This window comes from Oncorhynchus kisutch, linkage group LG19 (assembly GCF_002021735.2).
Source record: "Oncorhynchus kisutch isolate 150728-3 linkage group LG19, Okis_V2, whole genome shotgun sequence".
In the NCBI taxonomy this organism is placed as follows: domain Eukaryota; kingdom Metazoa; phylum Chordata; class Actinopteri; order Salmoniformes; family Salmonidae; genus Oncorhynchus; species Oncorhynchus kisutch.
In genome coordinates this window covers 52,735,198-52,757,697 of record NC_034192.2, presented here as the reverse complement: position 1 = coordinate 52,757,697, position 22,500 = coordinate 52,735,198, and positions in this window count along the sequence as shown.

Below are 22,500 nucleotides of genomic sequence, written 5' to 3'. Positions count from 1 at the left end.
TTTACAATATGCAGTACTGTTTACAATATGCAATACAGTTTACAATATGCAGTACTGTTTACAATATGCAGTACAGTTTACAATATGCAGTACTGTTTACAATATGCAATACAGTTTACAATATGCAGTACTGTTTACAATATGCAATACAGTTTACAATATGCAATACAGTTTACAATATGCAATACTGTTTACAATATGCAGTACTGTTTACAATATGCAATACTGTTTACAATATGCAGTACTGTTTACAATATGCAATACTGTTTACAATATGCAGTACTGTTCACAATATGCAGTACTGTTTACAATATGCAGTACTGTTTACAATATGCAGTAGGTGGTCATGGCGCTGGAGGGCGTCAGTTTTACGGGCTCCTGACCAATTGTGCTATTTTGTGTATTTTTTTGCACTGATCTTACATTTTTTTATATAATGTTTCCACCAATAATTTCCTATGACCAAAAAGAGCTTCTGGACATCAGAACAGCTATATCATTAACCTTCATTTGGACAAGGAATCTACTTCAATGAGTCGATGGCGAAAGACATATTGATTATTGATGGGGCGGCAGGGTAGCCTTGTGGTTAGAGTGTTGGACTAGTTCAAACCCCCGAGCTGACAAGGTACAAATCTGTCGTTCTGCCCCTGAACAGGCAGTTAACCCACTGTTCCTAGGCCGTCATTGAAAATAAGAATTTGTTCTTAACTGACTTGCCTAGTTAAATAAAGGTAAAATAAATAAAAAATTATTCGGGACTAGGCTTAAATCACCCATGACTCGAAGGAGGAGACAGCGCTATAGAGGCCAGAGTGCGGGATACCTGACAAGAGTACCTAGGAGAGTGGATAAACCACCACTACCCTCCATTCTATTGGCAAACGTGTGATCACTGGAGAATAAACTGGATGAGCTCCATTCAAGATTATCCTATCAACGTGATCTGAAGAACAGTAATATCTTATGTTTCTCAGAGTCGTGGCTAAACAAGGACATGGTTAATGTAAATCAAACAGTTTTTTCTATACATCGGCAGAACGGCGACGTCGGGAAAGCTCAGGGGAGTGATGTGTGACTCTGTGTTAACGACAGCTGGGGCGCAATCTCTAATATTAAGATAGTATCTAGGTTCTGCTCTCCTGAGTAAGAATACCTCATGGTAAGCTGTAAACCATACTATTAAACAAGAAAGTTTTCATTCATATTTTTCGTAGTTTATTTACCACCACAAACCAATGCTGGCACTAAGCCGGCACTCAACAAGCTGTATAGGGCCATTAGTAAACAAGAAAATGATCACCCAGAGGTGGCGCTCCTAGTGGCTGGTGACTTTCATGCAGGAAAACTGAAATTCTAGCTCTAGATCACCTTCACTCCACACACAGAGGTGCATACAAGTCTCTCCTCTCTCTTCCTTTGGCAAATCTAACCATAACGCTATCCCCCTGATTCCTGCTTACAAGCAAAAACTCAAACAGGGAGTACCAGTGACAGACTCAATACGGAAGTGGTCAGATGAAGTGGATGCTAAGCTACAGGACTGTTTCACTAGTAAAGACTGGAATATGTTCAGGGATTTATCCGATGGCACTAGGAGTTTACCACATCAATCAACGCTTCATTAATAAGTGCATCGACAACATCATCCCCACAGTGACTTTATGTACATATCCCAACCAGAAGTCATGGATTACAGGCAACAGCCACACTGAGCTAAAGTCTAGAGCTGCCGCATTCAAAGAGCGGGACAATAATCAGAACGCTTATAAAAACTACTGCTTTGCCTTACAATGAACCATCAAACAGGTAAAGCATCAATACAGGACAGAGATCGAATCTTACTACACTGGCTCTGACACTTGTTGGATGTGGCAAGGCTTGCAAACTATCGCAGATTACAAAGGGAAACCCAGCCATGAGCTGTCCAGTGACGCAATCCTACCAGATGAGCTAAATACCTTCTATGCCCGCTTCGAGGCAAGCAACACTGAGACATGCATGAGAGCACCAGCTGTTCTGGATGACTGTGCGAATGACACGCTCACCGTAGCCGATGTGAGTAAGACCTTTAACCAGGTTAGCATTCACAAGGCCCTGGGGCCAGACAGATTACCAGGCTGTGTACTCAGAGCATGCGCTGACCAGCTGGCAAGTGTCTTCACTGACACTTTCAACTACTCCCTAACCTAGTCTGTATCACCTACATGTTTCAAGCAGACCACCATAGCCCCTGTGCACAAGAATGCCAAGGTAACCTGTCTAAATGACATTCGCCATGTAGCACTTACATCTGTAGCCATGAAATGCTTTGAAAGGCTGGACATGGCTCACATCAACCCCATCATCCCAGACACCCAGGACACACTCCAATTCGCATACCGTCCCAACAGACCCACAGACGATGCAATCACTATTGCACTCCACACTACCCTTCCCCACCTGGACAAAAGGAACACCTATGTGAGAATGCTGTTCATTGACTACAGCTCAGCATTCAAAACCACAGTGCCCTTAAAGCTCATCACTAAGCTAAGGATCCTGGGAGTAATCGCTTCCCGCTGCAACTGGATCCTGGACTTCCTGACTGGGCTGCCTCCAGGTTGTGAGAGTAGGCAACAACACATCTGCCAGACTGACCCTTAACACGGGGGCCACAGGGGTGCGTGCTTAGTCTGCTCCTGTCCACTGTGTTCACCCACGACTGTGTGGCCACGCACTACCCCAACACCATCATCAAGTTTACCGATGACACGACCAGGGTAGGCCTGATCACCGACAACGATAAGACATCCTATAGGGGGGAGGTTATATACCTGGCAGTGTGGTGCCAAGACAACAACCTCTCCTTCATCCCCAGCTAGACAAAGGAGCTGATCGCAGACTACATGAAACAGAGGGCCAAGCACGCCCCAATCTACATCAATGGGGCTGTAGTGGAGAATTTTGAGAACTTCAAGTTCCTCGGTGTCCACATCAGTAAGGAATTGTCATGGTCCACAAAGACCAACACAGCCGTGAAGAGGGCACGACAATGCCTCTTCCCCCTCAGAAGACTGAAAAGAGTAGACATGTTCTACAGCTGCACCATTTAGAGCATTTTGACTGGCTGCATCACCACTTGGTGTGGCAACTGCTTGGCATTCGACCGCAAGGCACTACAGAGGGTAGTGTGTAAGGCCCAGAACATCATTGGGGATGAGGTCCCTGCCATCAGGGACCTCTAGAGGAAGGCCCGAAAAATTTTCAGACCCCAGCCACCCAAGTCATAGACTTCTCTCTGCTACCGCACAGCAAGTGGGATTGGTCCACCAAGTCTGGAACCAACAGGACCCTGAACAGCTTCTACCCCCAAGTCATAAGACTACCCGGGCTAACTATAAATAGTTAGCCCGGGTAGCTATTTGTTAACTATTCAATTACAGTTGAAGTCGGAAATGTACATACACTTAGGTTGGAGTCATTAAAACTCATTTTTCAACTACTCCACAAATTTCTTGTTAACAAACTATAGTTTTGGCAAGTCGGTTAGGACATCTACTGTGTGCATGACACAAGTAATTTTTCCAACAATTGTTTACAGACAGATTATTTAACTTATAATTCACTGTATCACAATTCCATTGGGTCAGAAGTTTACATACACTAAGTTGACTGTGCCTTTAAACAGCTTGGATTCCAAATTCCAGAAAATGATATCATGGATTTAGAAGCTTACATAGTATGTAAGTAGAAACACCATGGGACCACGCAGCCATCATACCACTCAGGAAGGAGATGCGTTCTGTCTCCTAGAGATGAACATGCAAAAAGTGCAAATCAATCCCAGAACAACAGCAAAGGACCTTGTGAAGATGCTGGAGGAAACAGGTACAAACGTATCTATATCCACAGTAAAACAAGTTCTATATCAAAATAACCTGAAAGGCCGCTCAGCAAGGAAGAAGCCGCTCCTCCAAAACCACCATAAAAAAAAGCCAGACAATGGTTTGCATCTACGCATGGGGACAAAGATTGTACTTTTTGGAGAAATGTCCTCTGATGTCCTATGAAACAAAAATAGAACTGTTTGGCCATAATGACCAGAGGGAAAAGGGGGAGGCTTGCAAGCCGAAGAACACCATCCCAACCATGAAGCACGGGGGTGGCAGCATCATGTTGTGGGGGTGCTTTGCTGCAGGAGGGACTGGTGCACTACACAAAATAGATGGTATCATGAGGTAGGAAAATGATGTGGATATTTTGAAGCAACATCAAGCTTGGTCGCAAATGGGTCTTCCAAATGGACAATGATCCCAAGCTTATTTCCAAAGTTGTGGCAAAATGGCTTAAGGACAACAAAGTCAAGGTATTGGACTGGCCATCACAAAGCCCTGACCTTAATCCTATGGAAAATTTGTGGGCAGAACTGAAAAAGCGTGTGCGAGCAAAGAGGCCTACAAACCTGACTCAGTCACACCAGCTCTGTCAGGAGGAATGGGCCAAAATTCACCCAACTTAGTGTAGAAACTTCTGGAAGGCTACCCGAAACGTTTGATCTAAGTTAAACAATTTAAAGGCAATGCTACCAAATAATAATTGAGTGTATGTAAACTTCTGACCCACTGGGAATGTGATGAAAGAAATAGAAGCTGAAGTAAATAATTCTCTACTATTATTCTGACATTTCAAATTCTGAAAATAAAGGCAGAGTTGCAAAGAAAAAGCCATATCTCAGACTGGCCTATAAAAATAAAAGAGTAAGAACACAGACACTGGACAGAGGAACTCAGGAGTCGCCTCTTCACTGTTGACATTGAGACTGGTGTTTTGTGGCTACTATTTAATGAAGCTGCCAGTTGAGGACTAGTGAGGCACCTGTTTCTCAAACTAGACACTCTAATGTACTTGTCCTCTTGTTCAGTTGTGCACCGGTGCCTCCACTCCTCTTTCTATTCTGGTTAGACACCTTTTTAGCTGTTCTGTGAAGGGAGTAGTACACAGCGTTGTACGAGATCTTCAGTTTCTTGGCAATTTTTTGCATTGAATAGCCTTCATTTCTCAGAACAAGAATATAGACTGATGAGTATCAGAAGTTTCTGGGCATTTTGAGCCTGTAATCGAACCCACAAATGCTGATGCTCCTGATACTCAACTAGTCTAAAGAAGGCATTTTTTTTGCTTCTTTAATCAGAACAACAGTTTTCAGCTGTGCTAACATAATTGCAAAAGGGTTTTCTAATGATCAATCAGCCTTTTAAAATAATAAACTTGTATTAACTAGCACAATGTGCCATTGGAACACAGGAGTGATGGTTGTTGATAATGGGCCTCTGTACACCTATGTAGATATTCCATAAAAAAATCAGCCAGTTCCAGCTACAATAGTCATTTACAACATTAACAATGTCTACACTGTATTTCTGATCCATTTGATGTTATTTTAATGGACAAGAAATGTGCTTTTCTTTCAAAAACAAGGACATTTCTAAGTGACCCCAAACTTGTGAATGGTAGTGTATTTCGCTTGTTATTGTTAGTCATTGTATATTCATTCCTTCCATTATTATTATTTTTCTATAATTTCTCTTTTTTTCTCTGCATTGTTGGGAAGAGCTCTAAGTAAGCATTTCACTGTTAGTTTACACCTGTTGTTTACGAAGCACATGACAAATCCAAATGTATTTGATGCAAGTCTCTCTGGATGGAAGCATCTCTGTTAGTGGTGGGAATGTTAATGCACAACATGTAAGAAGACTGGACAATTAAACACAAGCCAACTAGGACTTTGACATTATAGGGCCACATAGTGATAACGCAATGACCAACTGGGAAACAAGCTTACACTCATATACAGTACAGTCTGGTACTTATGTGAGAGAGGAGAAAGAGACAGAAAGGGAGAGAGAGATAGAGAAGGAAAGAAAAAGACAGAGAATAAGAAATAAAGGGAGAAAGAGAGCTCCTTGCTCCTTGACTCTTTCCAGAGACCTTTACTGGACAATAAGTATTGATTGGTGAGGTCGGTATCTCACATCCGAATCCTGTGCACACAGATCCATTTATCTGTTCATCTGTCTGCAGCCAAGCTTTGGTGAGCCAAGGTAGACAGCAGGCCAATACATTAAAGCCTACTCAACATTTTATAAACAAATACATCAACGTTATAGGCTACCTTTGAGAGGACCGGGGGGGACCACGGCAGACTGGGGGAGAACAGGTTATCTGTTAAAGATCACTACTGCCACCTATTGGTGCTTGAATCTTTGGACTGACAATATGAATGGGTTATGGCTTGGGCCTTAGATGCTGTTTGGAATGGGGAGGCAGGGGTTGTTCTAGCCAACTCCTGTGGTAAAAGAGACCGTGACTGAGTTGTTTGTTGCGAAACACACATGAGCATATTGTAACTCTGATTGATTCCATGTAGAATTGTTATAGAAAAATGACTAAGAAAGTCGTTAAGAATGGGATGGTTAGCTATAGGTCTGTAAGGCATTAAACTACCCGCCTGACCCACCACGTCATTTCAAAGTGGATAATTGGGTCATTTTCGATTGAGACATTGATCAATGAGATAACAACCTACACTGAATGTACAAAACATTTTGCTCTTTCCATGACAAAGACTGACCAGGTGAATCCAGGTGAGTGTGACTTGTTAAATCCACTTCAATCAGTGTAGGGGAGGAGACATGTTAAAGAAGGATTTTTAAGCCTGGAGACAATTGAGAGATGGATGGTGTGTGTGTGTGTCATTCAGAGCGTGAATGGGCAAGACAAAAGGGGTATTATCATGGATGGTGTGTGTGTCATTCAGAGTGTGAATGGGAAAGACAAAAGGGGTATTATCATGGATGGTGTGTGTGTCATTCAGAGCATGAATGGGAAAGACAAAAGGGGTATTATCATGGATGGTGTGTGTGTCATTCAGAGCGTGAATGGGAAAGACAAAAGGGGTATTATCATGGATGGTGTGTGTGTCATTCAGAGCATGAATGGGAAAGACAAAAGGGGTATTATCATGGATGGTGTGTGTGTCATTCAGAGCGTGAATGGGAAAGACAAAAGGGGTATTATCATGGATGGTGTGTGTGTCATTCAGAGCGTGAATGGGAAAGACACAAGGGGTATTATCATGGATGGTGTGTGTGTCATTCAGAGCGTGAATGGGAAAGACAAAAGGGGTATTATCATGGATGGTGTGTGTGTCATTCAGAGCGTGAATGGGAAAGACAAAAGGGGTATTATCATGGATGGTGTGTGTGTCATTCAGAGCGTGAATGGGAAAGACAAGGGGTATTATCATGGATGGTGTGTGTGTCATTCAGAGCGTGAATGGGAAAGACAAAAGGGGTATTATCATGGATGGTGTGTGTGTCATTCAGAGCGTGAATGGGAAAGACAAAAGGGGTATTATCATGGATGGTGTGTGTGTCATTCAGAGCGTGAATGGGAAAGACAAAAGGGGTATTATCATGGATGGTGTGTGTGTCATTCAGAGCGTGAATGGGAAAGACAAAAGGGGTATTATCATGGATGGTGTGTGTGTCATTCAGAGCGTGAATGGGAAAGACAAAAGGGGTATTATCATGGATGGTGTGTGTGTCATTCAGAGCGTGAATGGGAAAGACAAAAGGGGTATTATCATGGATGGTGTGTGTGTCATTCAGAGCGTGAATGGGAAAGACAAAAGGGGTATTATCATGGATGGTGTGTGTGTCATTCAGAGCGTGAATGGGAAAGACAAAAGGGGTATTATCATGGATGGTGTGTGTGTCATTCAGAGCATGAATGGGAAAGACAAAAGGGGTATTATCATGGATGGTGTGTGTGTCATTCAGAGCGTGAATGGGAAAGACAAAAGGGGTATTATCATGGATGGTGTGTGTGTCATTCAGAGCGTGAATGGGAAAGACAAAAGGGGTATTATCATGGATGGTGTGTGTGTCATTCAGAGCGTGAATGGGAAAGACAAAAGGGGTATTATCATGGATGGTGTGTGTGTCATTCAGAGCGTGAATGGGAAAGACAAAAGGGGTATTATCATGGATGGTGTGTGTGTCATTCAGAGCGTGAATGGGAAAGACAAAAGGGGTATTATCATGGATGGTGTGTGTGTCATTCAGAGCGTGAATGGGAAAGACAAAAGGGGTATTATCATGGATGGTGTGTGTGTCATTCAGAGCATGAATGGGAAAGACAAAAGGGGTATTATCATGGATGGTGTGTGTGTCATTCAGAGCGTGAATGGGAAAGACAAAAGGGGTATTATCATGGATGGTGTGTGTGTCATTCAGAGCGTGAATGGGAAAGACAAAAGGGGTATTATCATGGATGGTGTGTGTGTCATTCAGAGCGTGAATGGGAAAGACAAAAGGGGTATTATCATGGATGGTGTGTGTGTCATTCAGAGCGTGAATGGGAAAGACAAAAGGGGTATTATCATGGATGGTGTGTGTGTCATTCAGAGCGTGAATGGGAAAGACAAAAGGGGTATTATCATGGATGGTGTGTGTGTCATTCAGAGCGTGAATGGGAAAGACAAAAGGGGTATTATCATGGATGGTGTGTGTGTCATTCAGAGCGTGAATGGGAAAGACAAAAGGGGTATTATCATGGATGGTGTGTGTGTCATTCAGAGCGTGAATGGGAAAGACAAAAGGGGTATTATCATGCTACGCTTTCTACCATCTAAAAGCACCACCAAATTCCAATGAAAAAACACTTTGTATTAACAATAAATGTCGTTCCACTTCATGATTGTGTCCCACTGGTTGTTGATTCTTCACAAAAAAATAGTTTTATATCTTTATGTTTGAAGCCTGAAATGTGGCAAAAGGTCGCAAAGTTCAAGGGGGCCGAATACTTTCGCAAGGCACTGCATGCATGCTATCTTGAACATTCTAGCTTTACATGATTACATAAGAAAACATTTATAGTTACAGTAACCTACAGTAATGTGTTACTCATTTTAAGGTGAAATGTTACATTTGTTTGGAAGATAGCCCAGTGCAGTCAAAAACGTGATTTTCCTATGATTTATATTTTATACCATGTGGTTGGAAGAATCCTGTGAAACTGTGAAAATGATGACGCCCTTTTAGTGTAAGAGCTGTTTGAAAAGAGCACCTGAAATTTCTGCCTGTTTTGGCGGGGTGGAGTTCTGGCCTGCCTTGTGACATCACCAGGCTGTAAATTCATTAATAGACCAATAAGAAAGAGAGTTCCAACCTCTCTGCCAATAACATCTAGTTTCCAGTTTTCCCCTCCCCACTCAGACCACTCCCAGACATTCCTAGCTAAATTATTGCTTGAGAAATGTATCTTTGTTAAAAAGCTATTTTTGTTTCTTTTTGACCCTTTTCATAGAAAACGATCACAGTAAGGTACTTCATTGTTACCCAGAAAGGATTTGATATTGAGATGAAAACGGCTGCATTGGACCTTAGACTATAGACTACTATAACTTTAGACTATAGACTACTATAACTTTAGACTATAGACTACTATAACTTTAGACTATAGACTACTATAACTTTAGACTATAGACTACTATAACTTTAGACTATAGACTACTATAACTTTAGACTATAGACTACTATAACTTTAGACTATAGACTACTATAACTTTAGACTATAGACTACTATAACTTTAGACTATAGACTACTATAACTTTAGACTATATTTGGTTGCGTTGACAACCAAACATAATTCAATATCACTCAATTTCATTACATTTTAAATCAACCAGAGCTTGAAACCCTAGGCCTGTCTACTGTCCATTTTGTCTTTGACTTTGCTAGGCCTTAATAGCATCATTTGTGATGTATGAGTGATAAAGTATGGTCACATTTGCTCCGTTAAACCTACCCTTTGGAATGACTTTGATAGAGAAGATTTCTCAACAATCATTCTCACGATAGCACATTGGTAATAGTCAGTGACATCATAGCTAAGCAGGACTGGGCTTGGTTAAAACCCTGAATTCTCCAGTAGGAGATGCTGTCCAGCTTATTGTTATTTTTCTTCTGATAGTGGGCATATGTTGAAGGTCTGACATTCTTTTAAAGGTACAAATTTAACATATTTTATACAAGTTTGTCAATGTTGAAATTTGGTTTCCAGAACGTTTAAATGTAACATTTATTTATCTATGCAAGTCAGTTTTAAGAGCAAATTCTTATTTACAATGGCGGTCTACCGGGGAACAGTGGGTTAACTGCCTTGTTCAGGGGCAGAATGACAGATTTTTAACTTGTCAGCTCGGGGATTCGATTCAGCAACCTTTCAGTTACTGGCCCAACGCTCTAACCACTAGGCTACCTGCCGCCCCTTCCATGATGACAATCCTGTGGTAGAAATGTTACCCTCAAAACAACAGTTTACGTTGATGACTTTTTCAAATCCAATGTATTTTCCACGTAGATTCCAAGTCATAATACATTTACAAATTATGTTGAAACAACATTGATTAAACCAGTTTGTGCCCAGTGGTTAGTGGATACAAACTAGGTGATTCAGCACTCACAGTATGTAATGTATTCAATCAAATCAGTTCTTTCCCAAAAATGAAAAGCTCTCCTCACTCATATAACCACATTCTTCCAAAACCTCACCCCAACAACCAAAACCAATGTATTGTTACTGACTGTGCTCAATATTTTCTTGATCCAGTGCACAAGTGTGGTAGGAATCCCAATATAAGAAGCATCCAAAAGAACAAATCAAAGTATATCACACATTAAAAACCTATTTTGATGTGGAATGAAACAAATGAATGTGAATGCAGTTGCTCCCTGCTCTTCTTCACAGGATAGCGTTGGCTAATCTTTCAGTTTAACTTCATCCATCTTAATGGAACATTTAAATATTATGGATGCCTGAAATCTGAAGTATCATGGAGAAATTCATAGGATGTATATTTACTATCTGTTGTGTGTATTGATTTGGCAGCACTGGTTTTATCCTTCCATGAAAATGAAGCTTTTTTAAACATTTGAATTGGATTGAGAGGGAGAGAGGGAGAGAGGGAGAGAGGGGGAGAGGGAGAGAGGGAGAGAGGGAGAGAGGGGGAGAGGGAGAGAGGGAGAGAGGGAGAGAGGGAGAGAGGGAGAGAGGGAGAGAGGGGGAGAGGGAGAGTGGGGGAGAGGGAGAGAGAGGGAGAGAGGGAGAGAGGGGAGAGGGAGAGAGGGGGGAGAGGGGAGAGAGGGAGAGAGGGGGAGAGGGGGAGAGGGAGAGAGGGGGAGAGGGGGAGAGGGAGAGAGGAGAGGGAGAGAGGGGGAGAGGGAGAGAGGGAGAGAGGGAGAGAGGGGGAGAGGGAGAGAGGGGGAGAGGGGGAGAGGGAGAGAGAATGGATTGAGGGCTGGAGCTAATGATTGGAGACTGGGCCACCAAGACGTTCTTTCAGGAGGAGGTTTAAGGGAGGTAATGAATCAGACACCTGAATGGGAGAAGGTGTTTACCGGCGGGGGTCTCGACTGATGTGATGGATGTAGTTGGAGATGGAGGGATGAGATGGAGGGAGTAGAAGAGGAGTGTTAACCACACTTAACAGAATGTGACAGGCGCAAAATGACAGGGTTAGTCCCGGAGTCAGGCCGACATGTGGTACACACACACAAACGTTAGCAGGGTCTGAGTGTGGGAGGGGGTGGTGGGTGGAGTGGGGGGCAGACGACGGCAGAAGGGGGACAATTTAATCTGATCCCCGGAGCGCAAATCAGTGGATGCCTCCCAAATAGCACCCTATTACCTACAGTGCACTACTGTGTACCATGCCCCAATGGGCCCTGGTCAAAAGTAGTGCACTATATAGAGAATAGGGTAGCATTCAAGATGCAGAAATGCCTCTGCTCCATCTCACCATTCTCCATTTGTACGCCTGCCACACTGCCAATCAGAAACGAGACAACACTCTCTCAGGCGAGGAGACGAGACGAAGTCATCCTGGTGTCACACTGTTCGCCGGAGTGGCTTCTAGTGGAGGAGGAAATAGATGGCTATTACAGGAATGAACCTGGCGGTGGTGTGTAGATGTCCTCTACTCTCCTCCTTTATATCGCGCTGTCCTTTGTTCTCCTCTTCTCCTCCTATCTCTGTCTTCCTCAGATAGGTCACATGTCACTCTGAATCTCTGTACCTGCGCTAGGCCTTCTTCCTGTCTGTGGTGTACTTACCTGTGTCTCAATGAGAATAACAGCTGTCTTTCTCTTCACATACATGAACAACCACATCCACATATACAACCACATATACAACCGCATCCACATGTACAACCACATCCACATATACAACCACATCCACATATACATGTACAACCACATCCACATGTACAACCTCATCCACATATACAACCACATCCACATATACATGTACAACCACATCCACATGTACAACCTCATCCACATATACAACCACATCCACATATACATGTACAACCACATCCACATGTACAACCTCATCCACATATACAACCACATCCACATATACATGTACAACCACATCCACATGTACAACCACATATACAACCGCATCCACATATACAACCACAACCACATATACAACCACATCCACATATACAACCACATCCACATATACAACCGCATCCACATATACAACCGCATCCACATATACAACCGCATCCACATATACATATACAACCGCATCCACATATACAACCGCATCCACATATACAACCGCATCCACATGTACAACCACATCCACATATACAACCACATCCACATATACAACCACATCCACATATACATGAACAACCACATCCACATATACATGAACAACCACAACCACATATACATGTACAACCACATCCACATATACATGTACAACCACATATACAACCGCATCCACATGTACAACCACATCCACATATACAACCACATCCACATATACAACCACATCCACATATACATGAACAACCACATCCACATATACATGAACAACCACATCCACATATACATGAACAACCACATCCACATCCACATATACATGAACAAACACATCCACATATACATGAACAAACACATCCACATCCACATCCACATATACAACCACATCCACATATACATGAACAAACACATCCACATCCACATCCACATATACAACCACATCCACATATACAACCACATCCACATATACAACCATATCCACATGTACAACCATATCCACATATACAACCACATCCACATATACAACCACATCCACATATACAACCACATCCACATATACATAGACAACCATATCCACATATACAACCACATCCACATATACAACCACATCCACATATACAACCACATCCACATATACATATACAACCATATCCACATATACATATACAACCACATCCACATATACAACCACATCCACATATACAACCACATCCACATATACATATACAACCATATCCACATATACATATACAACCACATCCACATATACACCATATCCACATATACAACCACATCCACATATACAACCACATCCACATATACAACCACATCCACATATACAACCATATCCACATATACAACCACATCCACATATACAACCACATCCACATATACAACCACATCCACATATACAACCACATCCACATATACAACCACATCCACATATACAACCACATCCACATATACAACCACATCCACATATACAACCATATCCACATATACAACCACATCCACATATACAACCATATCCACATATACAACCACATCCACATATACAACCACATCCACATATACAACCATATCCACATATACACCACATCCACATATACAACCACATCCACATATACAACCACATCCACATATACAACCACATCCACATATACAACCACATCCACATATACAACCATATCCACATATACAACCACATCCACATATACAACCATATCCACATATACAACCATATCCACATATACAACCACATCCACATATACAACCATATCCACATATACAACCACATCCACATATACATATACAACCACATCCACATATACATATACAACCATATCCACATATACAACCACATCCACATATACAACCATATCCACATATACAACCACATCCACATATACATATACAACCACATCCACATATACATATACAACCATATCCACATATACAACCACATCCACATATACAACCACATCCACATATACAACCACATCCACATATACATGTACAACCACATCCACATATACATATACAACCATATCCACATATACAACCACATCCACATATACATGTACAACCATATCCACATATACAACCACATCCACATATACATGTACAACCATATCCACATATACAACCACATCCACATATACATATACAACCACATGTACAACCGCATCCACATATACAACCGCATCCACATATACATATACAACCACATCCACATATACAACCACATCCACATATACAACCATATCCACATATACAACCGCATCCACATATACAACCACATCCACATATACAACCGCATCCACATATACAACCGCATCCACATATACAACCGCATCCACATGTACAACCATATCCACATATACAACCATATCCACATATACAACCACATCCACATATACATATACAACCATATCCACATATACAACCGCATCCACATGTACAACCACATCCACATATACATATACAACCACATCCACATATACAACCATATCCACATATACATATACAACCACATCCACATATACAACCACATCCACATATACAACCATATCCACATATACAACCACATCCACATATACATATACAACCATATCCACATGTACAACCACATCCACATATACAACCACATCCACATGTACAACCACATCCACATATACAACCACATCCACATATACAACCACATCCACATATACAACCACATCCACATATACAACCATATCCACATATACAACCACATCCACAACCACATCCACATATACAACCACATCCACATATACAACCACATCCACATCCACATATACAACCACATCCACATATACAACCACATCCACATATACAACCACATCCACATATACAACCACATCCACATATACAACCATATCCACATATACATGTACAACCACATCCACATATACAACCACATCCACATATACAACCACATCCACATATACAAACCACATCCACATATACAACCACATCCACATATACAACCGCATCCACATGTACAACCACATCCACATATACATGTACAACCACATCCACATATACAACCACATCCACATATACAACCATATCCACATATACAACCACATCCACATATACAACCATATCCACATATACAACCACATCCACATATACAACCACATCCACATATACATGTACAACCACATCCACATATACAACCACATCCACATATACAACCATATCCACATATACATATACAACCACATCCACATATACAACCACATCCACATATACAACCACATCCACATATACAACCACATCCACATATACAACCATATCCACATATACAACCATATCCACATATACATATACAACCACATCCACATATACAACCACATCCACATATACAACCACATCCACATATACAACCATATCCACATATACAACCGCATCCACATATACATATACAACCATATCCACATATACAACCATATCCACATATACATATACAACCACATCCACATATACAACCATATCCACATATACAACCATATCCACATATACATATACAACCACATCCACATATACAACCACACCCACATATACAACCACATCCACATATACATGTACAACCACATCCACATATACAACCACATCCACATATACAACCACATCCACATATACAACCACATCCACATATACAACCACATTCCACATATACACCACATCCACATATACAACCACATCCACATATACAACCACATCCACATATACAACCATATCCACATATACATACAACCACATCCACATATACAACCACATCCACATATACAACCACATCCACATATACAACCACATCCACATATACAACCATATCCACATATACATATACAACCACATCCAACATATACAACCACATCCACATATACAACCACATCCACATATACAACCACATCCACATATACAACCACATCCACAATATACCACACCACATCCACATATACAACCACATCCACATATACAACCACATCCACATATACAACCACATCCACATATACAACCATATCCACATATACATATACAACCCATCCACATATACAACCACATCCACATATACAACCACATCCACAATATACAACCACATCCACATATACAACCACATCCACATATACAACCACATCCACATATACAACCATATCCACATATACAACCACATCCACAATTACAACCACATCCACATATCAACCTATCCACATATACAACCACAATCCACAACCACATCCACATATACAACCACATCCACATATACAACCACATCACATATACAACCACATCCACATATACAACCACATCCACATATACAACCACATCCACATATACAACCACATCCACATATACAACCATATCCACATATACATGTAACAACCACATCCACATATACAACCACATCCACATATACAACCACATCCACATAATACAACCACATCCACATATACAACCACAATCCACATATACAACCGCATCCACATGTACAACCACATCCACATATACATGTACAACCACATCCACATATTCAACCACATCCACATATACAACCATATCCACATATACAACCACATCCACATATACAACCATATCCACATATACAACCACATCCACATATACAACCACATCCACATATACATGTACAACCACATCCACATATACAACCACATCCACATATACAACCATATCCACATATACATATACAACCACATCCACATATACAACCACATCCACATATACAACCACATCCACATATACAACCACATCCACATATACAACCATATCCACATATACAACCATATCCACATATACATATACAACCACATCCACATATACAACCACATCCACATATACAACCATATCCACATATACAACCGCATCCACATATACATATACAACCATATCCACATATACAACCATATCCACATATACATATACAACCACATCCACATATACAACCACATCCACATATACAACCACATCCACATATACATGTACAACCACATCCACATATACAACCACATCCACATATACAACCACATCCACATATACAACCACATCCACATATACAACCACATCCACATATACAACCACATCCACATATACAACCACATCCACATATACAACCACATCCACATATACAACCATATCCACATATACATATACAACCACATCCACATATACAACCACATCCACATATACAACCACATCCACATATACAACCACATCCACATATACAACCATATCCACATATACATATACAACCACATCCACATATACAACCACATCCACATATACAACCACATCCACATATACAACCACATCCACATATACAAACCACATCCACATATACAACCACATCCACATATACAACCACATCCACATATACAACCACATCCACATATACAACCACATCCACATATACAACCATATCCACATATACATATACAACCACATCCACATATACAACCACATCCACATATACAACCACATCCACATATACAACCACATCCACCACCACATCCACATATACAACCACATCCACATATACAACCATATCCACATATACAACCACATCCACATATACAACCACATACCACATATACAACCATAATCCACATATACAACCACATCCACATATACATATACAACCACATCCACATATACAACCACAATCCACATATACATATACAACCACATCCACATATACAACCACATCCACATATACAACACATCCACATATACAACCATATCCACATATACAACCACATCCACATATACAACCACATCCACATATACAACCACATCCACATATACAACCACATCCACATATACAACCACATCCACATATACAACCACATCCACATATACAACCACATCCACATCCACATATACAACCACATCCACATATACAACCATATCCACATATACAACCGCATCCACATGTACAAACCACATCCACATATACAACCGCATCCCACATATACAGTGCCTTGAGAAAGTATTCGGCCCCCTTGAACTTTGCGACCTTTTTCCACATTTCAGGCTTCAAACATAAAGATATAAAACTGTATTTTTTGGTGAAGAATCAACAACAAGTGGGACACAATCATGAAGTGGAACGACATTTATTGGATATTTCAAACTTTTTTAACAAATCAAAAACTGAAAAATTGGGCGTGCAAAATTATTCGGCCCCTTTACTTTCAGTGCAGCAAACTCTCTCCAGAAGTTCAGTGAGGATCTCTGAATGATCCAATGTTGACCTAATTGACTAATGATGATAAATACAATCCACCTGTGTGTAATCAAGTCTCCGTATAAATGCACCTGCACTGTGATAGTCTCAGAGGTCCGTTAAAAGCGCAGAGAGCATCATGAAGAACAAGGAACACACCAGGCAGGTCCGAGATACTGTTGTGAAGAAGTTTAAAGCCGGATTTGGATACAAAAAGATTTCCCAAGCTTTAAACATCCCAAGGAGCACTGTGCAAGCGATAATATTGAAATGGAAGGAGTATCAGACCACTGCAAATCTACCAAGACCTGGCCGTCCCTCTAAACTTTCAGCTCATACAAGGAGAAGACTGATCAGAGATGCAGCCAAGAGGCCCATGATCACTCTGGATGAACTGCAGAGATCTACAGCTGAGGTGGGAGACTCTGTCCATAGGACAACAATCAGTCGTATATTGCACAAATCTGGCCTTTATGGAAGAGTGGCAAGAAGAAAGCCATTTCTTAAAGATATCCATAAAAAGTGTCATTTAAAGTTTGCCACAAGCCACCTGGGAGACACACCAAACATGTGGAAGAAGGTGCTCTGGTCAGATGAAACCAAAATTGAACTTTTTGGCAACAATGCAAAACATTATGTTTGGCGTAAAAGCAACACAGCCCATCACCCTGAACACACCATCCCCACTGTCAAACATGGTGGTGGCAGCATCATGGTTTGGGCCTGCTTTTCTTCAGCAGGGACAGGGAAGATGGTTAAAATGGATGGGAAGATGGATGGAGCCAAATACAGGACCATTCTGGAAGAAAACCTGATGGAGTCTGCAAAAGACCTGAGACTGGGACGGAGATTTGTCTTCCAACAAGACAATGATCCAAAACATAAAGCAAAATCTACAATGGAATGGTTCAAAAATAAACATATCCAGGTGTTAGAATGGCCAAGTCAAAGTCCAGACCTGAATCCAATCGAGAATCTGTGGAAAGAACTGAAAACTGCTGTTCACAAATGCTCTCCATCCAACCTCACTGAGCTCGAGCTGTTTTGCAAGGAGGAATGGGAAAAAATTTCAGTCTCTCGATGTGCAAAACTGATAGAGACATACCCCAAGCGACTTACAGCTGTAATCGCAGCAAAAGGTGGCGCTACAAAGTATTAACTTAAGGGGGCTGAATAATTTTGCACACCCAATTTTTCAGTTTTTGATTTGTTAAAAAAGTTTGAAATATCCAATAAATGTCGTTCCACTTCATGACAACCACATCCACATATACAACCAAATCCACATATCCAACCACATCCACATATAAAACCACATCCACATGTACAACCACTTCCACATATCCAACCACATCCACATATCCAACCACATCCACATATACAACCACAACCACATATACAACCACTTCCACATATCCAACCACATCCACATGTACAACCACTTCCACATATCCAACCACATCCACATATACAACCACTTCCACATATCCAACCACATCCACATGTACAACCACTTCCACATATCCAACCACATCCACATATACAACCACAACCACATCCACATATACAACCACACCCACATATACAACCACATCCACATATACAACCGCATCCACATATACAACCACATCCACATATACAACCACATCCCATTATACATGTACAACCGCATCCACATATACATGTTCAACCACATCCACATATACATGTACAACCACATATACAATCGCATCCACATATACAACCGCATCCACATATACAATCGCATCCACATGTACAACCTCATCCACATGTACAACCACATCCACATATACATGTACAACCACATCCACATATACAACAACATCCACATATACAACCGCATCCACATATACAACCGCATCCACATATACAACAACATCCACATATACATGTACAACCACATCCACATGTACAACCGCATCCACATATACATGTACAACAACATCCACATATACATGTACAACCGCATATACATGTACAACCGCATCCACATATACAACCACATCCACATATACATGTACAACCACATCCACATGTACAACCACATCCACATATTCATGTACAACCGTATCCACATATACATGTACATCCGCATCCTCATCCGCATCCACATATACATGTACATCCACATGCACAACCACATCCACATATTCATGTACAACATCATCCACATATACAACCACATCCACATATACATGTACAACAACATCCACATATACATGTACAGGTGCTTAATCTTATATACAGTGATCTTCTAAAGTATTGGGACAGTGACATAGTTTTGTTTGTTTTGGCTTTGTTGTTCAGCCATTTTAAATTGTACAAAGACTTATACAATGACTTATACAATGAATTAGTGCAGACCACCAGCATTCATTTGAGGGTATTTTCATCCATTTTGTGTGAACTGTTTAGAAATTACAGCACTTTATGTACATAGTCTTCCCATTCCAGGGGACCAAACATATTTTGGTACAATTTCACTTGTATGTGTATTAAATTAGTCAAACGTTTGGTTTTTGGTCCTATATTGCATCATAGCATGCAATGATTACATCACACTTGTGACCACAACTGTTTGTTTTGGTTGTGTTTCAGATTATTTTGTGCCCAATAGAACAGTAAATAATGCATTGTGTCATTATGGAGTCACTTTAATTGTAAATAACGATAGAATATGTTTCTAAACACTATATTAATGTGGCTGCTACCATGATTATGGATTATCCTGAATGAATCATGAATAATGATGAGTGAGAAAGTTACAGATGCATAAGTATCATACCCCTAAGAGATGCTAACCTCTCCCCATTACAATAACAGGGGAAGTTAGCATGTCTTGGGGGTATAATATTTATGTGTCTGTAACTTTCTCACTCATCATTATTCACGATTCATTCATGATTATCCATAATCATGTTAGCAGCCACTTTAATTTAGTGTTTAAAAACATGTTCTATCGTTATTTACAATGAAAGTGACTCCAAAATGACACAATGCATTATTTACCATTCATTTCTATTGGGCACAAAATAATCTGAAACACAACCAAAACAAACAGCAAATGTATCCAACACGTTCGTAGAGTTACAAGCTTGATGTCGTCATTGCGTGCTATAGAATCAGCAGTAGTGGAATTAGACACAAGCAGTTTAATATGATGAATGTTCAACACACCAGACTACAAAGAAATACAGAAAATAAGTGTTAAAAAATGCTTTATGTCTGCAGATGTAACATATTTGAAATACCAAACCAGCACCGTATAGAACTAGTGGATTTACACCAGCTAACCAATATGACTAAATGTGATGTTCCAGGTTCAAATACACCTCGAGCAGGAGGAGGAGAGTAGAGCAGAAGAGGAGGAGAGAAGAAGAAGAGGAGGAGAGAAGGATTGCAGAAGAGGTGGCTCTCTCTCGCTCTCACTCTCTCTCTGTGTGTGTCCGTTTGTGCAACATGTTAATTGCATCAATGATCACCCCCCGCCACTCTATGTTCCACTCCCTGCTCATATTTATAGTTGCCTCCACTTTCCATCATGCTCTTCATTATGGGTCATAAATAATGGGTGTAAATGTGCCTGGGCTCCAAAATAGTCTCCATAACATTGCCAGGCATCATTCATCTTGTATCCCAGTCATTCAGCATTACCTGTTCTGAGTTACGGCTTGTTAACTACTGTCCGTATGCACCTCCTTACCTCCACATCATGGTTTCACTAGGGAGAACACACACACACACCCCAGCATTACCTGTTCTGAGTTACGGCTTGTTAACTACTGTCCGTATGCACCTCCTTACCTCCACATCATGGTTTCACTAGGGAGAACAAACACACACACACACACACACACACACACACACACACACACACACACACACACACCCCAGCATTACCTGTTCTGAGTTACGGCTTGTTAACTACTGTCCGTATGCACCTCCTTACCTCCACATCATGGTTTCACTAGGGAGAACACACACACACACACCAGCATTAACTTTTAAAGGCTTTATGGCATCTTCTTTACCTAACACACACC